Raw genomic sequence first — 21,635 nt, 5'->3', positions numbered from 1 at the left:
TGAATGAGGCGAACCTGGTATTAACAGTAGTGATTCTCTGGCAGGTTACATTATTCCCCAGCTTGGCTTTAAGATAGCCGCATAGCGTTTCCGCTTCCACGTCGGGTGAGAATTTAGAAGCAAAAACACTCACCAGTTTAGTTTGAACCGTTTTAATGTTTCCTGCGGCTCCGATGCCAACAACCGTTTGTCCAGCATTCCTGTGTCCCAGTGAAGGGCCAGAGCGAGTCGTCCTCTTCGCAGCCGCATGTCCTTTAGGTTTTCGATGGTGCCGTTTCACGACCTGGCTCCATTTCGGAGATCCCTGAGATGGCGTAGTTTCTCGGGTGCACAGCACTGGAGTATCTCCCTTCAGAGTTGGGAGAGAATCCCCCCAGAGCTTGAGGACTGTGTTCCATATCCAGGGCGGCGTTCAAAACGATGTCCGCCACACCCTGCTCCTTCACCGGTACAGATCGGCTTCCGCATCCTTGATCGGCTCGTTGTTCCAAAGCAGACACCCGGCTTCGTAGATCCGCCGTAACATCGTGAAGTTCTTCACTGACTTCAGTTTGAACGTGAAGTGTTTGCTTCATGGTAGATACTGCAAGGTGAAGCTGTTTCATTTTGCGTAGCAGGCCGCAGACATCCATGTTAGAAAAAGTCACGGGAGGCAGCTCGTCCAAGTAATGAGACACAAACCTCGGAATGTTGTCCCCACATTCATTTAACGCTTTGAGGCAGGCCTTCACATTGTTGATATCCTTTTGTGCTCCTTTATAGCTGATGTTATGCTGAGAAGAAGTGAGGAGCTCATACAGCGTCTTCTTTGATGTTTCGATCCAGTCAGAGTCGAAAGTGTTGACAGCCAACAAAACAATCTCATCCTGACTTAGAGTCTTTCATTTGACTGATAGAAAGTGCAAAAATTCATCCTCAACAATCATTTTGTCCTCAACAGTTTTATATATGCATGGCTTTAAACGCGCTCTCGAAAACACCAGAGATCCAAGAGAGTGCGCCACTGCCACGTCTGCCATGCCGGAAGTAAAAAAGTTGTTTGTTTTTGTTTTTTGTTGAAGGCACTCCCCTGACTTCCAACACAAGGTTTGCTGTGATCCCCACTGTGGGACACAATCACAGGATGTAGCTAGCGGAGAATCCTTGAATGTGAATCAATAAATATTATTACTGATCATCCCTGGTGAATGTCACTGCTTTTTGGCCTCATGGGGAAATTGTAACATACATTGTTAAAATGTTTCTGTCTTTTCATTCACCATTTTAATTGTGTTTGCAGGTTATGCACTCAGAGACTCTGAGCCTCCTTTAACACCGTGGGTCATGCTGAGCAACACTGGCACTTTGAGTGGCACATTGTACCAGTTACACTAATATTTGCACTTATTTTTGTATAAAAATTTTTCTATAAAATGTATTACCTCAGATTGTCGCCACATTTGTTACCTGTAATGTTCACTGGCATAAAATTCTAGGACAGGATCTATTTCATTACATGTTCACTTACCTGAAATATGTTAAATCCAACAAGTATTTATTTAAAGTGTGATTTATTTCATAACGTTTTCTTGTCACTTTTATTGTTCACTCTGAAATGTTTTAATTACACATCAAAGGTTTAAAGATGGGCTCTTTCATCTGGTTTGCTTGTTACATGAAATTTACTGCAAACTGTCAGATTTTATAAGTGTTTACTTTAATCACATAAAATGTTTATTTAAAAATGTAATCTATTTCATTCCATGTATATTTATTGTATGAAATATTGTAATTACATTTTTATTTAAATTATAATCCATTTCACCTGTTTACATGCAACTTCAAGTGCTTGAATCAAATGTTTCATGTTTACCACATTGATTTATTAAATGAGAGAAAACAGCCACTTCCGTGTTATTATTCAATTCTATACATATTTCAATACAAAATCATGAATGGAATAAATGCAATTTTCTTTTTTACTATCTACATTTTTCATAAAATAATACTGACTACACATATTTCAATAGAATGAGTGCAGAAAATTTCTTTTCAATCTGCATTTTAATTAATATCAGTGCAGCATTGCAGTTACATATTAACATGTGCAGGTTTCATTGCATTAGGTTTCACAACCACACTAGAACATGTTCACTAAGCTGCAGCACACACACAATCTTGTCCAGACGTGTCGCCTCTTCATCCTCACATGTAAGCAGCAACTTCATTGATAAACTTCTGCCTAACATTTTGTATTTATTCCTCAAACCACTGTAACTTGCTCCCTGACTTGTTGATCCTCCATGGTTTTGCTGTATCGCCTCTTTAATTGACGCGTGTGGGTCTGATGTTGTGGCGTTGACCTGGCAGTGACCCAGACTCAGCACTGGAACCCAGTCTGGATTGAGCTCATCCATTTCATACGTCGGTTTGCCTTGAAGAGGAGAAACCAGAACACACATCCCTATTAATACTGTACATTTGATAACACTAGTAAAATAGTTTACTATACAATAATGCAATAACCTTGTTGTCCACTGACAAAACTCGGACTAAGCTACATAAAATATCAGCCCGACCTAAACAAGGCTGACCCACTTAAATGACCTCAACATGAGTGAACATGAGTAACCCGGATAAAATCAGAGCAAAACATGATGACACAAAACCAACAAAGCAAATTTAGACACTCAGCATGTCTGGAGCAAACTAGTTGATAACTTGGGATGTTGGCGATGGTGATATCAGGACGTCTCACCGCTGATACCAGGACATTCATCTCCTTTTTGTTACCTCCTATAGCTTAGCTCTGATAGCTTACCTACGATAGCTTAGCTCCATTAGCTTGGCTCTGATAGCTTAGCTCCGATAGCTTAGCTCTGATAGCTTAGCTCCGATAGCTTAGCTCCGATAGCTGAGCTCCATTAGCTTAGCTCTGATAGCTTAGTTCTGATAGCTTAGCTCTGATAGCTTAGCTCTGATAGCTTACCTACGATAGCTTAGCTCCATTAGCTTAGCTCTGATAGCTTAGCTCTGATAGCTTACCTACAATAGCTTAGCTCCGATAGCTGAGCTCCATTAGCTTAGCTCTGATAGCTTAGTTCCATTAAATTAGCTCTGATAGCTTAGCTCCGATAGCTGATCTCCATTAGCTTAGCACTGATAACTAAACTCCATTAGCTTAGCTTTGATAGCGTAGCTCCGATAGTTTAGCTCCATTAGCTTAGCTGTGATAGCTTAGCTCTGATAGCTTAGTTCCAATAGCTTAACTCTGATAGCTTAGCTCTGATAGTTTCGCTCCATTAGCTTAGCTCTGATAGCTTAGCTCCGATAGCTTAGCTCTGATAGCTTAGCTCCGATTGCTGAGCTCCATTAGCTTAGCTCTGATAACTTAGTTCCATTAGCTTAGCTCTGATAGCTTAGCTCCGATAGCTTATCTCTGATAGTTTAGCTCCATTAGCTTAGCTCTGATAGTTCAGCTCCATTAGCTTAGCTCTGATAGCTTAGCTCCCTGGTTTTACAAGCAGGAAAACTGTGACACGAAAGTCAGTTTTCCACCATTTTTCCGTTTCGGTCGTGTGATCGAACATTGACCCAATAACGCAGCAAGTTTGTACATCGCTAAATTATTTTAAGTGACTTAAAATATTCAAAAATTCCAAATATTTGTGAGACAGTCGGTTTTGTTTTTTTCTCGGTTGTGTTTGTGGATAAACAACATGGCGCTCAGATTCCTTCCGCCTAGAGCAGTGACGTCACGCTCCGAAGCTCTATGGGAGAAGACGAAAATGTTTTGATAATTAATCTGCTGTTTCTCTGCCTCTGACTGCAGACTGAAGCTGCTGTGAATAAAACATTAAAGTTTCATTAGAGGAAACTCTTTTCTTGGTGGCTTTTATTGGGTTTCTATTTTTATTTGCCACCAAGCGGCTCCACGCTGCCTCCACTTCTCTCAGCTTTCTGCTCCGTTCTGCTTCCTGAAACGTTTTGCTAAAGTTATTTAAAACCCAACAGCAGGAAAAAATGTGGAGGAAAATCAGAGATTTAAAACATGAAGCATTTTAACACCTAAACTGATGATCCAGCTTGATTTAGTTTTTAATTCTCAGAAGAAAAATATTTTGTGCCAAAAAGTCCCAGATGATCTGATAATGTTTCTTGAGGGGAATATTGATTGTTAGATTGTAACAAAATGCTTTATATCTGTAATATATTCTTTCACGTAGTTGATGCAGATTAAGCAAAATTATCAAACTATATAAAATCGTACAAAAGAAAAATGCAACTTCAGATTCGTTCTTTGATTTTTACTCAAAATTAAACTTTTCTGCACCCCAATAAGCTTCTGACTCATTTATTAAACTCTGATAAACACAGGAAGAAATTTCTAAGACCAAAACATTTTAATCCTTTATTATTAAATCTTTTATATTCATATTTTTGGTTTTTTGCTTTTCTTGGGCTTAAATTTATATATTCAAAGTTACTTTTGGTTTTGTTACTTAATCATGCAAATCCTCAGATTTTGTTAATTCATTGAGTTTTCTCTCTAAACAAGGATTAAATTTCTCATTTAATTTCTTCATATTAATCAAAAAAACTGAATTTAAATGTATTGTAAGCAAATTTATAAATCGTGATTATCTGATTTGAAACATGATGAATATTTTTATGTTGTGTAAAAACATTTGAATGATTGATGAGGAAAAGCAAAAAATAAAAGAATCGAGATAAATTCTGTTTTTGTTACAATTGGCCAAATCTGATTTTTATTTTTTCAGTTAAGACAGTTTTATCTTTTCAAATTAAGGTACTGCGGATTAGTTCATAGTTAATAAGGAAGAAACACTTTGTTTGAAACTTGACGATTTTGCTTGTGTGATAAAAGTTTTTTTTATTTTACACCAAAACATAGTCATGGATTGGAATGGCCTAGTCAAAGTCCAGACGTGAAACCCACTAAATCTTTTTCCAGACTTGAAAATAAATGTTTATAGATAATTTCCATCCTTTCTGACTGAGTTTGAGATTTTTTGTAAAGCTGCTGTACTTCCTCCAAAGAAAAATAAGCAAGAAACTGATTTCTGATTTATTTGTTTTCCAGGTTGACGTTCTGAATGAAACAGAAAATATTAAGATTTCCTTCATTTTATGATTCAAAGCCTGGTCATTAGACCTTCATCAACTGGTTTCAAGATGGGAATATTTTACTGAAAATGAGGTATTTGTGAAAGTCAGAGCTGAGATTTAAAAAATCTCTTATTGACATTAAAGAGAAACAGAACGAAAGAAAGCAAATGAATAAAATACAGAAGAAAAAGTTTTTATTGTTCACTAAATACATGAAGTTTAACTGGAACAAAAATACAAAAGGATCATTTCAGATTTGAATCCAAGATGGATTAAAGAACATAGAGAAAATTAGAGAAAATCTTTGACTGGAAACAGAAAAACAACCTGGAATAATCCTGGAATAATCCTGGAATAATCCCAGCTTCCATCTTTAAAGGACTGAAAGAAGAAGAAATTTCCAAGGAATCTTGTTGGAGTTTCACCAAGAAATAGATTGTAGAGACTGAACTATCTGTTCAACAGTGAGAGAGTTTTTCTCTGACAGGAGGAAAAACTTTAAACTCTTTAGACTCAAATCAGCTCAGAAACACTGAAGAACAAGAACTGGGCCAGAACCAGAATCCAGGAATCAGAGGTTCAGTGAATGTGGTGTTGAAGGTGTGGAGGAGGATCAGTGAGTCAGAGGAGACTCTGTAGAAGGACAGAATGCCAGCAGGACAGTCCACATACACTGCTACTCTGTTAGAGACAGAGGAGGAGGAGAGACCAGTTTCTATGTTATTGTGAATGACAGAGTAACCAACATAATCAGAGCATCTCAACCTCCAGGAATGATCATTACATCCAAACACACAGTCTCCACTGATTCCTTTCCTGCTGATTCTTCTGTAACTCACTGATATATTAACATCTCCTCTCCACTCAACCTCCCAGTAACAGCGACCAGTCAGACCAGTTCTACACAGCAGCTGAGGCCAGAAATCAAATCTGTCTGGATGATCAGGATATGACTGAGGCTCCATCATACATGTCACCTTCCTGTTGTCTTCAGACAGTTGGAGGAATTTGTTCACTGTGTTTGTGTCGATGGTGAGTTGACAGGAATCTGATGGAGAGAACAAACACAATCCAGCTGCAGTTATTGATCATTTATTGACACTTTGACTCCTGAATGAGTGATGTGACAGTTTGAAGATGGTTGAATGTGAGCTGCTTTGTTGTCATGAATCAGATGAAAAACACACTTACATCTCCATGGACCTGGAGTCAAGAATCGGCCTCCAGCAGGCTCCACCCTGAAAGGAGGAGGGGGTCAGACCATCAGTCTCTTTCAGCAGCAAACATGGACATTACATGTCTCTCAGACACACATTGTCCTCCACTGAGACAGGAACAGTCCAACATCTGGATTGCAAACTGCAGTGGATGTAGGAAGGACAGTTGGTGCTGCTGCAGCACAACTCATTTCTCCAAACACAGGAAAAGCTCCAACAGAGAGGAGAAAGGAAATCCCTCAGTAACAACCTGAAGAAACTCACTGAAGCCTAAAAGGACATCAGGAAACTAAGGAAACATTTCTGGAAGCTCCACCTGATTTAATAATCAGCATTAAAATACAATCAATCTAAACTCTGATCAACACCTGGATACCTGATCCATCCACACTCCCACACACAGATGAAGGAATGAAACACTAAACAGCCCTGCTGCTGAAAACCTGCTGTGGCCTCACTGTAATCCAGAAATACAAACATTCAAAAGGAGAAGCTGCATCACATTCAACAAAGATTCAACAAGAATCAAAGATTTGAAGCTAACAATTTTATCATCAAACTAAATGTTTCCCAGCAGACTGACTAAAGACATTTCTCCCTCTTCCTCCTCTATCAGACCTTCTCTGCTCCTGCAGCAGGTTCCTCCATACCTGAGAGCTTCCAGTCTCCAGTGTGGATCCTTCAGTCCAGCCGACAGCAGCTTCACTCCTGAGTCTCCTGGATGATTGTAGCTCAGGTCCAACTCTTTCAGATGGGAGGGGTTGGAGGTCAGAGCTGAGGCCAGAGAAGCACAGCCTTCCTGAGACCAAACAGCCTGATAAGCTGCAGACACACAATTCATCACATGATGAGAAAATGAGAACATTGAGGTAGAGACCAAGGTCTGAACTGATGGACGGACGGACGGATGGCCCAGAGTTACCTGAGAGTTTCCAGGTTGCAGTTTGGACTCTTCAGTCCAGCAGAGAGAAGCTTCACTCCTGAATCCTGAAGGTTGTTGTTACTCAGGTCCAGTTCTCTGAGACTGGAGGACTGGGACCTGAGAACTGAGGACAGAGCTTCACAGCTTCTCTTTGAGAGGTTACAGCCACTCAGTCTGAGGACACAGGGAGGAAAATATGTTATTAAATGATTTATCAAAATGTGTTTTTTCCAGTCAACAATGTTCCTCTTTACTGATTTAATGGACTGTTTTATATATCATGTTGCCTTTTGTTGTGAACTGGTTCAGTCTATATTTGGGTCTCCAGCCATGAAGGACTGAACTAAAGGCAACAAGGAGGCTGGCAAGAGAAATATTAAATTCCTCTATGAACTAAATGAATCCATGTCAGTTTTAACAGAAAGAGTCCAATGAAGCCTGAGAATCAAGGCTGGGCTGAAGATCAGCATCAGGCTCAGTTTGAGGATCAGCATCAGAGCTGGTTTGAGGGAAAACAGCAGCTTGAATCAAAGCAGAGCAAATCTACAGTTTCATCTTTACATGTTTAACTGTTGGATACAGAGATGGAAAACTGAGCAGCAACTGATAAAAATTATTATTTGAACAAGAATCAAATTGTTCTATAAAAGGATTGTATAAAAAAAACAGATTTTTTGTTTGAGAAAAAAATTACGACAAACCTTTGTGGGAAAAATTAGAAACAAATAGATACAAATACTCTCCAAAAAATCCGAAAACAGCCAAACATTAAATACAGGGAAATTTAACCCAGTATTTAAATTAAAAAGATCTGAAAACACCAACCTGACACTAAAGTTACTAAACTCATGGAAAACACACTTTCAGAATCACCACAATTAAAATTACATTCATAAATATCAACATTGAATGAACCTCCAAATATGTTTTTAAACATTCAGAACTGTCTTATTTCAATAAATTCACCTAAGGCATGAAAATGAATCCCAGATCCACCTGGATAAACTCAGGTATTCAGCCATTCATAAATTACTCAGTTGCTTTTGATCAATTATTTCACATAAATGTATTGTTTACTTCATTTATTCTACAGCAGGAGAAGTTGTGTCAAAAAGTGTAATAGACAAAATTTCAAATTTTGGAAAAACATTTTTTTTGACTGAAAATTTGTGGAGAAAAAAAACAGTGCACAGGCATCCTCAGTTCCAAATACGTTCACTTACAATTTCATCACTTGGTTCATGTTCACATTATTTATTGACTGTATCAAAGAATATCAAATATTTTGAATTTAATTGAAGATAAGAAATAATGCAAATGTACAATAAAATACAATTACATGAATCTTATGTATAGACATGGTCATCAAATCAGGTCGTTAACTATGTTGCCTGTAGGGACTTTCAATCTCCAGCAGGAGAAATTTTTACTTAATTGGAAATACTGTGTTACTTTGTTGTAACACAGTATCAACAAAGTATCAATACTTTTGCTCTGGGTCGAAATGCTTCGTGACGCTTCATTTAGCCAACACTCAAACTAAGTCTGGACCCAAAGTGGTTCTGGTAGTTTTGGTAAAATAAAAGAGAGACGAACAAATAAAGCAGCAGTTGGTCATCAGATTCAGGCTGTGGGGATCAAACTGATAAAGTGTAATAAACATAAATCTGGTTTCACCAGGATTGAGAACATTTTACCTGAGAGTTTCCAGGTTGCAGTTTGGACTCTTCAGTCCAGCAGAGAGAAGCTTCACTCCTGAATCCTGCAGCTTGTTGTTACTCAGGTCCAGTTCTCTGAGACTGGAGGACTGGGAGCTGAGAACTGAGGACAGAGCTTCACAGCTTCTCTCTGAGAGGTTACAGACACTCAGTCTGAGGAGACAGGGAGGAAATTATGTTATTAAGCAATTCATAAAAATATCTTTTCCAGTCAACAATGTTCCTCTTTACTGATTTAATGAACTGTTTTATATATAATCATGTTGCCTTTTCTTGTGAACTGGTTCAGTCTATATTTGGGTCTCCAGCCTTGAAGGACTGAACTAAAGGCAACAAGGAGGCTGGCAAGAGAAATATTAAATTCCTCTATGAACTAAATGAATCCATGTCAGTTTTAACAGAAAGAGTCCAATGAAGCCTGAGAATCAAGGCTGGGCTGAAGATCAGCATCAGGCTCAGTTTGAGGATCAGCATCAGAGCTGGTTTGAGGGAAAACAGCAGCTTGAATCAAAGCAGAGCAAATCTACAGTTTCATCTTTACATGTTTAACTGTTGGATACAGAGATGGAAAACTGAGCAGAAACTCACAAAAAATATTCTTTTGAACAAGACTCAATTGTTAAATAAAGAATTGTATAACAAACTGATACTTTTCTTTGAGAAAAAAAGTATGACAAACCTATGTTGGAAAAATTAGAAACAAATAGATACAAATACTCTCCAAAAACAATCCGAAAACAGCCAAATCATTAAATATAGGGAAATTTAACCCAGTATTTAAATTAAAAAGATCTGAAACACCAACCTGACACTAAAGGTCACTAAACACATGGAAAACACACTTTCAGAATCACCACAATCAAAATTACATTCATAAATATCAACATTGAATGAACCTCCAAATATGTTTTTAAACATTCAGAACTGTCTTTTCAAAAAATTCACCTAAGGCATGAAAATGAATCCCAGATCCACCTGGATAAACTCAGGTATTCAGCCATTCTATAAATTACTCAGTTGCTTTTGATCAATTATTTCACATAAATGTATTGTTTACTTCATTTATTCTACAGCAGGAGAAGTTGTGTCAAAAAGTGTAATAGACAAAATTTCAAATTTTGGAAAACATTTTTTTTGACTGAAAATTTGGAGAAAAAAAACAGTGCACAGGCATCCTCAGTTCCAAATACGTTCACTTACAATTTCATCACTTGGTTCATGTTCACATTATTTATTGACTGTATCAAAGAATATCAAATATATTTTGAATTTAATTGAAGATAAGAAATAATGCAAATGTACAATAAAATACAATTACATGAATCTTATGTATAGACATGGTCATCAAATCAGGTCGTTAACTATGTTGCCTGTAGGGACTTTTAATCTCCAGCAGGAGAGATTTTTACTGAATTGGAAATACTGTGTTACATTGTTGTAACACAGTATCAACAAAGTATCAATACTTTTGCTCTGGGTCGAAATGCTTCGTGACGCTTCATTTAGCCAACACTCAAACTAAGTCTGGACCCAAAGTGGTTCTGGTAGTTTTTGGTAAAATAAAAGAGAGACGAACAAATAAAGCAGCAGTTGGTCATCAGATTCAGGCTGTGGGTCTCAAACTGATAAAATGTAATAAACAGAAATCTGGTTTCACCAGGATGGAGAACATTTTACCTGAGAGTTTCCAGGTTGCAGTTTGGACTCTTCAGTCCAGCAGAGAGAAGCTTCACTCCTGAATCCTGCAGGTTGTTGTTACTCAGGTCCAGTTCTCTGAGACTGGAGGACTGGGAGCTGAGAACTGAGGACAGAGCTTCACAGCTTCTCTCTGAGAGGTTACAGCCACTCAGTCTGAGGAGACAGGGAAAATATTAAATAATTCATCAAATGTTTGTGTTACTTTACAGTCAACAATATTCTTCTTGGACTGATTGAAGAATAGGTCATATTTTTCAAAACTTTATGATATCTTTATTATAAACTGGTTTATTCTATAGTTGGCACTCAAGCCTTGAATAACTGAACTACAGACAACAAGGACACTGGCAAGAAAAATATTAAAATCTACAATAAACTGCATTATTTCAGTCGCCGCTGAGTCTGTCTCTCTTTTTCTCATCACCTGCTAGCAGCAGACTAGGAAACAATGTAGTGATAAATAAACAGTAATACCAGTAGATGGTTTGGTTTCCCAGGTACATTAAGGTGAAAGAATCCTAATGTTTTAATGGGCTGCTGTTTGCAAAGTTGTACAGTCCATTTAATCCCAAAGTTTTATCTGCAAAATCAGTGCATGTATTTCTGTTGTTAGACCTCCCTAACATGATATTTATGAATTAATTAGAGGTGTGCTGATTGATCGGCCACCGATCATAATCGGATGATTTCTGTGAAAAAGTGTATGATCGCTGATCATCAATGACCAAAACGAATCACATGTATCTACCTTCTCAGCCTGCGTGTGCAGCTCATCTCCTCCTTCCTTCTCACTGCACAAGCGCACAGCAACAAATCCTGTCGTGTGGAACTATAACGCTCTGATTGTGAATGGGGAAGTTTGTGTGTTGCAACGGAAAATTACCTCAGAGATGAAACGTGTCAGAAGGCATCAATACAACAAATGTAATGACGGAATGCGGGACTTAGCACCGAATGCTTGTAGATGCACTTGATGGAGTTTGGCTACATTGAGGTTCAATTCAGGAAAAATTGACATCCTGAGCGACCAGACAGCAGGTAAAGCAGCTCAACTACCGACACTCATCTGGATCAGCATCAAGGTCAGAAAGCTGAACAAATAACCAAAAAAATAATTAAAGTCTTCAAGCTGGTGGTGAAAGACGCTGGTTCTCCCTCTGTTGAACCGCCGCTACTGATAGTTATATTTCACAGACATGGTGCTGCTCAACCTCCACCCGCAGTGAACTCTCACACTACTTAAAGCTGCAGCAGGTAATGTAAATAATGACAACAAAAATTCACACATTAAAACTATCGCTATGCTCCCTAACATTTATGAAAAAATAAATAAATAGTCATCAATATCCCTGTGTTATGTAGAATTACTCAACCAGCATTAATCAGCTAGAAAAGCTCTCAGGATGTTTGGATTCAGTTACTTGGGATTGTTGATGTTGATGCAAACTGCATCTGACTGAATTAATGTTTTCCCTCTTTTACTAGACATTATTGATTTCATAAGTGTTATGAGATTTATTTAACTCATCTATAGTTTAGGGTACAGAGAACCGTAGTGTTAAATCACTGTGCATACAGTCCTGACCCCATCTGCAGCATCCCAACACCTAAGCCAGGATGCTATTTGTAGACTTCAGCTCAGCATTTAACACCGTCATCCCAGACAAGCTGGTGCTGAAGCTACTCCAGGTGGGGCTACCTGCTTCACTGTGCCACTGGATCAGAGACTTCCTCACCAACAGGCCTCAGGTGGTGAGAATAGGTGGCTCAACATCGTCCCCACTGGTCCTCAACACAGGCACACCGCAGGGCTGTGTGCTCAGCCCAGTTCTCTTCACCCTGTTCACACACGACTGCGTTTGCCATCCACCCCACCAACACAGTCGTCAAGTTCGCGGACGACACAACAGTAGTGGGTCTCATTTCAGACAACAACGAGACCCCCTACAGAGAGGAGATTCTGCAGCTCACTCAGTGGTGTTCAGCCAACAACTTGGTGCTGAACACAGGGAAGACCAAGGAGGTCATTGTGGACTACAGAAGGTCCAGGAGGACGGGTCACACTCCCCTTCTCATAGATGGAGAAGAGGTGGAGCGTGTGGACAACATCAAGTTCCTGGGCCTCCACATCACGTCTGACCTCTCCTGGAATACCAACACCTCCCACCTGGTGAAGAAAGCACAACAAAGGCTCTTCTTCCTCAGGAAACTGAGACGGGCTGGACTTTCCTCACGGCTGCTCCTGAACTTTTACAGGGCAACGATCGAGAGCGTCCTCTGCCTCAACGTGACTGTGTGGTATGGTGGCTGCACAGCACTGGAGAGGAAACAACTGACACGGGTGGTGAGAACGGCACAAGGCATTGTGGGATGCCCCCTCCCGGACCTGGACTCTATTTACATGGGCCGGGTCAAGAAGAGAGCTGGATCCATAGCCATGGATTCCAGCCACCCGGGCCACAGACTGTTTGTGCCGCTGCCATCAGGCAAGCGGTTCAGGAATATACGGACGACAACAAACAGACTGAGAAACAGTTTCTTCCCCACAGCCGTCAGAGCCATTACTCCCTGCCGCCCCCTCCCACACATATCATAACCTCACATACACCCCCCCCCACACCCCAACCCCCACACAGCCATATTGTTCTGCACTTGCACTGTCACATCATCTGCACTTTACCATAATTGGACCTGCTGCTTCTTCTTTGGTGTGGTTGAGTGCCTTTAGTTAATTTTAGTTGTATATATTATTATTATTATTATTATTATTATTATTATTGTGTGTTTGTTTATTTTATATTGTATATATTTGACTTTTGCACGGGAGTTGAAATAGAAATTTTGTTGAATCCTGTTCAATGACAATAAATATCTATCTATCTATCTATCTATCTATCTATCTATCTATCTATCTATCTATCTATCTATCTATCTATCTATCTATCTATCTCTATCTATCTATCTATCTATCTATCTATCTATCTATCTATCTATCTATCTATCTATCTATCTATCTATCTATCTATCTAAATATTTCTTAAGTGTTTGGTTTTTCAATTGTCCTTTTGACTGACTAGCTGCTCTTTTGCGCCTGCAAGTATGAGAAGCACAGCCTTCCTCTGAGACCAAACAGCCTGATAAGCTGTAGACAAACAATTCATCACATGATGAGAAAATGACAACATGGAGGTAGAGACCAAGGTTTTCACAAGAGTAAAAAACTCAAGAGAGTGAAAATTCCTTTAATATCATAAAAGAGTGATGAACTGTATTTCATTCTGTAGATAATAAAAGTCAACATTTATTACTTATGCAAAGACAAGAAAGTCTAACAACTGGTTGGAGGAAGAATCTGCAATAATGCTTCTTTGTACACTGAGGATGCAACAATCTGTCTAGTGTCCAGTGTTACACTAACAGTTAAAGCCTGATCTCCATCTTTCTACATTCCTCTCTTCTTGGTTCTTTCAGCCTGAAATAAATGAAAACCATCTGAGTTTATGTGTCAAGATTTAGCATGATTAGCCTCATTACAGTCAGACATCTACTGATGTTATAATCTGATACTGAAATAAAATTTACATAATATCTTATAGAAGATAATGGACAGAAATCTGGTTTCACCAGGATGGAGAACATTTTACCTGAGAGTTTCCAGGTTGCAGTTTGGACTCTTCAGTCCAGCAGAGAGAAGCTTCACTCCTGAATCCTGCAGCTTGTTGTTACTCAGGTCCAGTTCTCTGAGACTGGAGGACTGGGAGCTGAGAACTGAGGACAGAGCTTCACAGCTTCTCTCTGAGAGGTTACAGCCACTCAGTCTGAGGACAGGAAGGAAAATATGTTATTAATCCATCAAATGTTTGTGTTACTTTCCAGACAAACTGCTGAAGGAAATCTGACTCCCTCACCCCTCAGTTTCAGACTTTGAAGAGACAATGCACTCATAAATAAACTGTAACATGAATATATATTTGCTTCATCAATGGCAGATTTCTATAAAAAAAAAACATGCAATAAGAATCTGTGTCCTTACAGAGTTTTGTTGGAGGCTTTAACCACTGGCAGCAGCCTCAGAAGAACCTCCTCTGAAGCAGAGTATTTCTTCAGGTCAAACACATCCAGATCTTTTCCTGATGACACTAAGATGAAACCCAGAGCTGACCACTGAGCAGGAGACAGTTTATCTGTGGAGAGACTTCCTGAACTCAGAGACTGTTGGATCTCCTCCACTAGAGAACGATCATTCAGTTCATTCAGACAGTGGAACAGATTGATGCTTTTCTCTGCAGACACATTCTCACTGATCTTCTCCTTGATGTACTCAACTGTTTCCTGATTGGTCTGTGAGCTACTTCCTGTCTTTGTCACCAGACCTTGTAGGAGTCTCTGATTGGTCTGTAGTGAAAGTCCCAGGAGGAAACGAAGGAACAAGTCCAGGTGTCCATTTGGACTCTGTAAGGCCTGGACAACAGCTCTCTGATAGAGAGACTTTAGTTTAGGTTTATTAAATAATGAAGATTTAATAGATGTTTTGTTTTTCTTCCATCAGGTTAACACCAGAGTTGATGAAGGTCAGATGAACATGAAGAGCAGCCAGAAACTCCTGAACACTCAGATGGACGAAGCAGAACACCTTGTCCTGGTACAGACCTCTCTCCTCTTTAAAGATCTGTGTGAACACTCCTGAGTACACTGAGGCTGCTCTGATATCGATGCCACACTCTGTCAGGTCTGATTCATAGAAGATCAGGTTTCCTTTCTGCAGCTGATCAAAAGCCAGTTTTCCCAGAGACTCAATCATCTTCCTGCTCTCTGGACTCCAGTGTGGATCTGTTTCAGCTCCTCCATCATACTTGACCTTCTTCACTTTGGTCTGAACCACCAGGAAGTGGATGTACATCTCAGTCAGGGTTCTGGGCAGCTCTCCTCCCTCTCTGGTCTCCAACACATCCTCCAGAACTGTAGCAGTGATCCAGCAGAAGACTGGGATGTGGCACATGATGTGGAGGCTTCGTGATTTCTTCATGTGGGAGATGATCCTGCTGGCCTGTTTCTCATCTCTGAATCTCTTCCTGAAGTACTCCTCCTTCTGAGGGTCATTGAACCCTCTGACCTCTGTCACCATGTCAACACACTGAGGAGGGATCTGATTGGCTGCTGCAGGTCGTGTGGTTATCCAGAGGAGAGCAGAGGGAAGCAGTTTCCCCCTGATGAGGTTTGTCAGCAGAACATCCACTGAGGTGGACTCTGTAGCATCAGTCAGGATCTCCTTGTTGTGGAAGTCCAGTGGAAGTCGACTCTCATCCAAGCCATCAAAGATGAACAGAACCTGGAAGTGTTCAAAGCTGCAGATTTCTTTGGTTTCACTAAAGAAATGATGAACAAGTCCCACCAAACTGAACTTTTTCTCTTTCAGCACATTCAGCTCTCTGAAGGTGAATGGAAATATGAACTGGATGTTCTGGTGGGCTTTGTCTTCAGCCCAGTCCAGAGTGAACTTCTGTGTTAGGACTGTTTTCCCAATGCCAGCCACTCCCTTTGTCATCACTGTTCTGATTGGTTGATCTCTTCCAGGTGGGACTTTAAAGATGTCTTCTTGTCTGATTGTTGTTTCTGGTCTGTGTGGTTTCCTGGATGCTGTTTCAATCTGTCTGACCTCATGTTCATCATTGACCTCTCCAGTCCCTCCCTCTGTGATGTAGAGCTCTGTGTAGATCTGGTTCAGAAGGGTTGGACTTCCTGCTTTAGCAATCCCCTCAACACAGACTGGAACTTCTTCTTCAGACCAGATTTAAGTTGATGTTGACAAACTGCAGCAAGATGTTCTAAATAAACATAAAAAGTAAAATCAGCAATAAATAAAAATTATATTTTGAAGAGGTTTGACTAAAAGTGATTCCATCTCTTTATACGTCAGTAAATGTCTGATTTATCCATCTGGTTAAATCTTTGCAGAAATCCTCTTACTGCTCTGCAGACGGTCAGCCAGCTCCTCCTGCTTCATCATCCTCAGGAAGTTCAGTGTGATCTTCATCACTGCCTCTCTGCTCCTCCTCTGCTCTTCTTCCTCACCTTGTAACACCTCAACATCCTCACTCTGTCTCTCTGAGCATTCTGGGTAATCTGGACTCAGAACCTTTTTAATCTTCTTCAACTCGTTCTTCACAAAAGTGACAATGTTGTCCTCCAGCAGCTGGAACAGAATAATAGATGGACACATGGGACTGAAATCATGGAGCCAAACACCAGATGGATGTTGGACAGACTGACAGTCCTCTGGTCTACAAAGTGCAGCATGGAAATGAATGTGAACAGAACCCATAAAAAAGTAGTTGTACATATGCAGACCATAAATATGGAGTCCAGCTGTGTTTGATGCTGCTGGGCAGATGGACCACTGGGAACCTCTGAGCTCTGCTGGTCCACTCTGTGGAGGAACCAGGAACAATTAGAAAGTCTGGAAATATTCATCCAGCAGTTTTCACAGAGGAAATCACCAAGAGTTTCACACTAAAAATACTTGAATCAGAAAATCAGAGCATGACATGGACACAATACAAAGGAGTTAGAAACAGGAAGATGAATTACAGCAGGAGTCTCAAACTCCAGTCCTTAAGGGCCGATGTCCTGCAACTTTTAGATGTGCCTCTGCTGCACCACATCTGAATGGAATAATGAGGTCATGAGCAAGGCTCTGGAGAACTGATCTACACAAGGAGGTAATTTATCCATTTCATTTCAGTGTTTTGTACCTGTGGCACGTCTAAAAACTGCAGATATAATTCACATGTCTGTGAATTCCAGTAAAACCAGAATCAGTCAGTAAACGTAAAAAAAGTTGATGTTGCACTTTAAACAGTCCAAACTGTCAGCAGATCTAATGCTGGTGGAGACAATGTCCCAGAGCTTGGAGACAGTGGAAGTGAAGGCTCTGTCCACACAGGTCTTCAGGATAATGTGGGACATCAATCATGTTCTGATGATTAGATCTGAGATGATGTGGATAATAAGGAGGACTGAGCACTTTGAGCTGCTTTCAATATGAAGGTGCTTTATAAATAAAATTGATTGATTATAATATGTGGGTGTGTGTCAATGTGCGGTCCTCTACTGGGTGTTATAATGAGAGTTTTTATAATGTATCCTGGAAATCCTGTTGAGAATAAATAATTCTGTGTTTTCCTCCATCTCTTAGCTATTTGTATGTTTGTATATACATAAATACACACATAGAGTACACACATGCAAAGCTAAGGTTAAAGGAAATGACATACCAGGGATCGCCCTATTTCAGGTATAACTTAGATAAATAAATAAAATAAACTGGGATATTCATAATGGTTCAGTTTCTACAGTTACAGCAGTTAGAAACATCTCACCTCTCTGATGGTGGAGATCCAGGGGATTTAAAGTCAATAAGTTTACCCTTTGACCAGTCGCTCTTAAAGGACACACAGCTGGGGGTTCTGGTTCTGGTTCTGGTTTGAGTCTCTGATGGATCCTGACAGAAACATGATGATTAAAACTTAATCAGCAAAGAGGAGCAGCAGCAGCTTCATCACCACGTCTGTTCTGGCCTTATATAGTGAACTCTGTGTGAAAGGGCTGTGGACAGTTAGAGATGGTGACCTCACCTCTGACCTTTGCTCTGGCTCTCATCTTCCCCACACAGAGTGGTTTTAGAGGGAGGGACTCCCTCCTCTCTGTCCTCACACTGATCCATGCTGCTGAATCCACATCAGCTCACACACACTTTCTAGCTTCACCTGCAGAGGAAACACACATCATTCATCTGCACATCAACTCTGATCATCCTTTACATCATTAGTGCTGGAAAAAGATCAGCTGCTCCTCCTCTGATTGGCTCTTCTTCTCTGCTTCATATCAGTGTCAGGTGAATGCAGTCAGACAGCAGAGAGGCAGAGGAAGCTGCCATCAGCTGCTGCACTTCTACTATCAGTCCACTAGATGGAGACATGGAGCAACATTTACATTCACTGATTCAACCTGAACAACAGGAAGGAATTTAGTTAATTATTAATCTCTACAAGTGGATTATCTGCTGCGTCAATGATTAACTTTTCAATAATCTGACTGAAATGAACACATTTCTGCATTAATAGTTTTAATAATAATATATATGTTTTTTATTTTGAAAGGATGCAGCAGGAAACTGTTCTGATCAAAGTTTGATTCCTGAAAATAAAGTTATGAAGCCGTTTGTTCAGAGAAAACAAAGAAACATCAGATATTCATCATGTTGTTTGATTTCAGTTAATTTGTAATCTAATGATCCTGCAGATTAACTTTCAAACAGCAGGAATGAAACTTTGAGCTGAAACCAGAAGTGAATCTTCCACAGATTAGACAGAAATATTAAAGTTCCTTGAAGACCAAATATAAAACATAACTTACCGTTTGTTCACATGATCTAAAGAGTTGATGAAGAAATTCGAAACAAATAGACACAACAAGTGGACTGGAGTTGCACTTTAGCACGTGAACTCAAATCGAAAGTAATGTGACGGGTGTTGTGTAACTAATGACGTCACAGGTCACCTGGGTTGTAGTTTCTTCTTTCAGAGCAACAGAACCAGGAAGTATAAGCCCTGCGGTGAAATCAGAGGCAGGTTGTAAAGTTTTCAGGAGGATGTTCTGAGGATTTACTTAGTTTTGATCATGAATGTAGAAATTATTGTAAAAAAAAACAAAAAACAATATTTTAGTTTATTTAGCTTTTTAAACAGAAAACAATGTGGAAATGCATCCAAACTAAATATTTGTAAACACAATTCACTTGCAAAATATTTAGCTTCAAAATAAATGAATAGAATGTCCTCAGTCTCCTGTTTCATTTCCTCCCAGAAAGTCTTTATTTGTGGTCAGAACCAGAAGACGTGTGTGATGACCGACCATTCAACACATTCCTCCAACATCCATCTGTGGTTGGAATCCTGGAAATGAACGTTTTGAAAGTACCAGCTGGTGCAGGAGGAAGTGCAGGAGGTGCTGTAGTGAAAGCATTGGAATATAAATGCACGCCACACTTTTCAAATTTGTATTTAAAAAAATTAAAATAAATATAATTTCCCCAATACTGATACTGAAAATACACAACATTATTTCTGGCCTTCTTAAAGAAGCCATAAAGTTGTGTATTTCTTTGTGTGATTGCCAGATAGAGCTGTTTTTCAATTTCTAGCTTTGAAATTAAATGTTTGAAAAAGGAGCATTTCCCTCTAATGTCCACTAGGGGGCAACATATCATAGGGGATTATTGGTTTGGATCTGGGATTCCGGGATAAATAACCAGAAAACGGACTAAATAAAGATCATAATTTAAAATCTGTTTAATAAAAACATGAATTCTGTTTTGAAATGAGTCCCTTTAAGAGTTTATATCTTTATAAAGTTCCTTATATGAAGGGAATTCCCTCTCTCTGATGGTTTCCTTTTGGGTTTCTTAGCCTGTTGAGTAATTTCTGTTTTTAGGTCACAGATCCACTGAGATCATAAAACACCTGGAACTGAGTAATAAAACAACAACAAAGTCTTATTACCGTTTTAGTTATCAATCATATTAGCATAAAATTATAAAATCAAGAATGAGAAATTAAAAATAGAAAGTATTTGTTTCATGTTTTGCTCTTTTTATGTATTTTTCTGATTTTATTTGGGAGGAATGTCATGTTTTCAAAAAACAAAACGAGCAAAATATTGGAAAATCAAAGTAAAATTTGTAGAAAAAATTGCAGATTTTAAAAAGGTGGGAAAATTTGCTGCACAGCTCAAAAGGTTGGATCTAATTTTAGTTTGACTGATAGTTTTATTTAATCTCGTCATGTTTGCAGACTTCCTGTCTTTGCAGATGAATTCATTGAGACTAATAAAATACAGTAAACATTTTACACTGATATTTCCTGTTACTTTCTGACTCCTACATGCATGCAGATGCTTTGACCTGCAAATGAACCACCAGGAAGTGAAGGAAAAACTGAGTCAGGTCTAAAAATGGAGGCAGCTGTATTCAGCTTTACCTGGGTTAAATAGTGATGGGTTTGTGTTTTTATTTGGTTCTGACGTCGTGTTTGAAGGTCAGCGCAGTGGGTGGGGGAGGACAGGTTTATGTGAGGATGCGTTTGTGGTTTTGAGTGTTTCCATGTCCACAGGAGGAAGAACCGCAGCATCAGCAGCACCATCATCATCATCATCATTCTGCACCGTGAGAATATCCCAGAGTTTATCTGCAATAATCCTGCAGGTGGAAAACAATTCATCGATTCTTGAAATAATCGTCACCTAAACTAGACCAGAAAAAGAAAAGAACATAATCAGAGTTGCTATTCAGCTAAAACTTTACAAAATACAAATATACATTTTGCATTTACCCAAATCAAATTCTGTAAAATAAGTAAAAATCACATATTACACTGCAAAAACAAAAAATCATACCGATCATATTTACTTTAGTTTCTTCTTAGTTCTCTGAAAATAAGACTAAATTAATAGTTTTAAGTCAATAATTCCTTGAAATTATTGAAAAAAATTGTTTATTGGGAGATTATTTCATTTATAAAATAATTTATAACAAAAAATTGGCTTAAAACAACCTCATCTTGCTAAAAAGTTACTTATTAGTCTTATTTTAAGTGCATGAAGAAGAAACAAAAATAATTGCAATGTTTGCATCTTTTTCTTTTTTCTGGTTTCTGAGTGCTGTTGTCTTTTATAATATTGTATTTTTCATTATGTAAAGCACTTGATTTGATTTGAACTTTATTGATTGGAACTTGATATAACAAGCGCCACCAACTGCAACAGCGCCGCCTGTGGCCACAGAATGCGGTGCAACAGGTGATGGAGTCCCAAAGCAACAATTTATGAGCAACTTCTCATTCTGGAGAAAACAAGCAGCTTTAAAAACTCATACTTGCAGAAAAAGACGCTTTCAGTGTAAATTGAGGTTTTTGT

At 39.1% G+C, this 21,635-nt stretch overlaps 1 pseudogene; it reads right to left on the bottom strand.

The window, feature by feature from the left end:
* Nucleotides 1-5,332: 5,332 nt before the first annotated feature.
* On the bottom strand, nt 5,333-18,150 carry LOC129352016 (NLR family CARD domain-containing protein 3-like; annotated as a pseudogene).
* Nucleotides 18,151-21,635: the final 3,485 nt, after the last annotated feature.

This window comes from Poeciliopsis prolifica, unplaced genomic scaffold, assembly GCF_027474105.1.
Source record: "Poeciliopsis prolifica strain line A6 unplaced genomic scaffold, Auburn_PproV2 SCAFFOLD071, whole genome shotgun sequence".
Taxonomy (NCBI): Eukaryota; Metazoa; Chordata; class Actinopteri; order Cyprinodontiformes; family Poeciliidae; genus Poeciliopsis; species Poeciliopsis prolifica.
The sequence above is the reverse complement of the archived record's forward strand: the minus strand, read 5'-3'. Positions and strand labels throughout refer to the sequence as shown.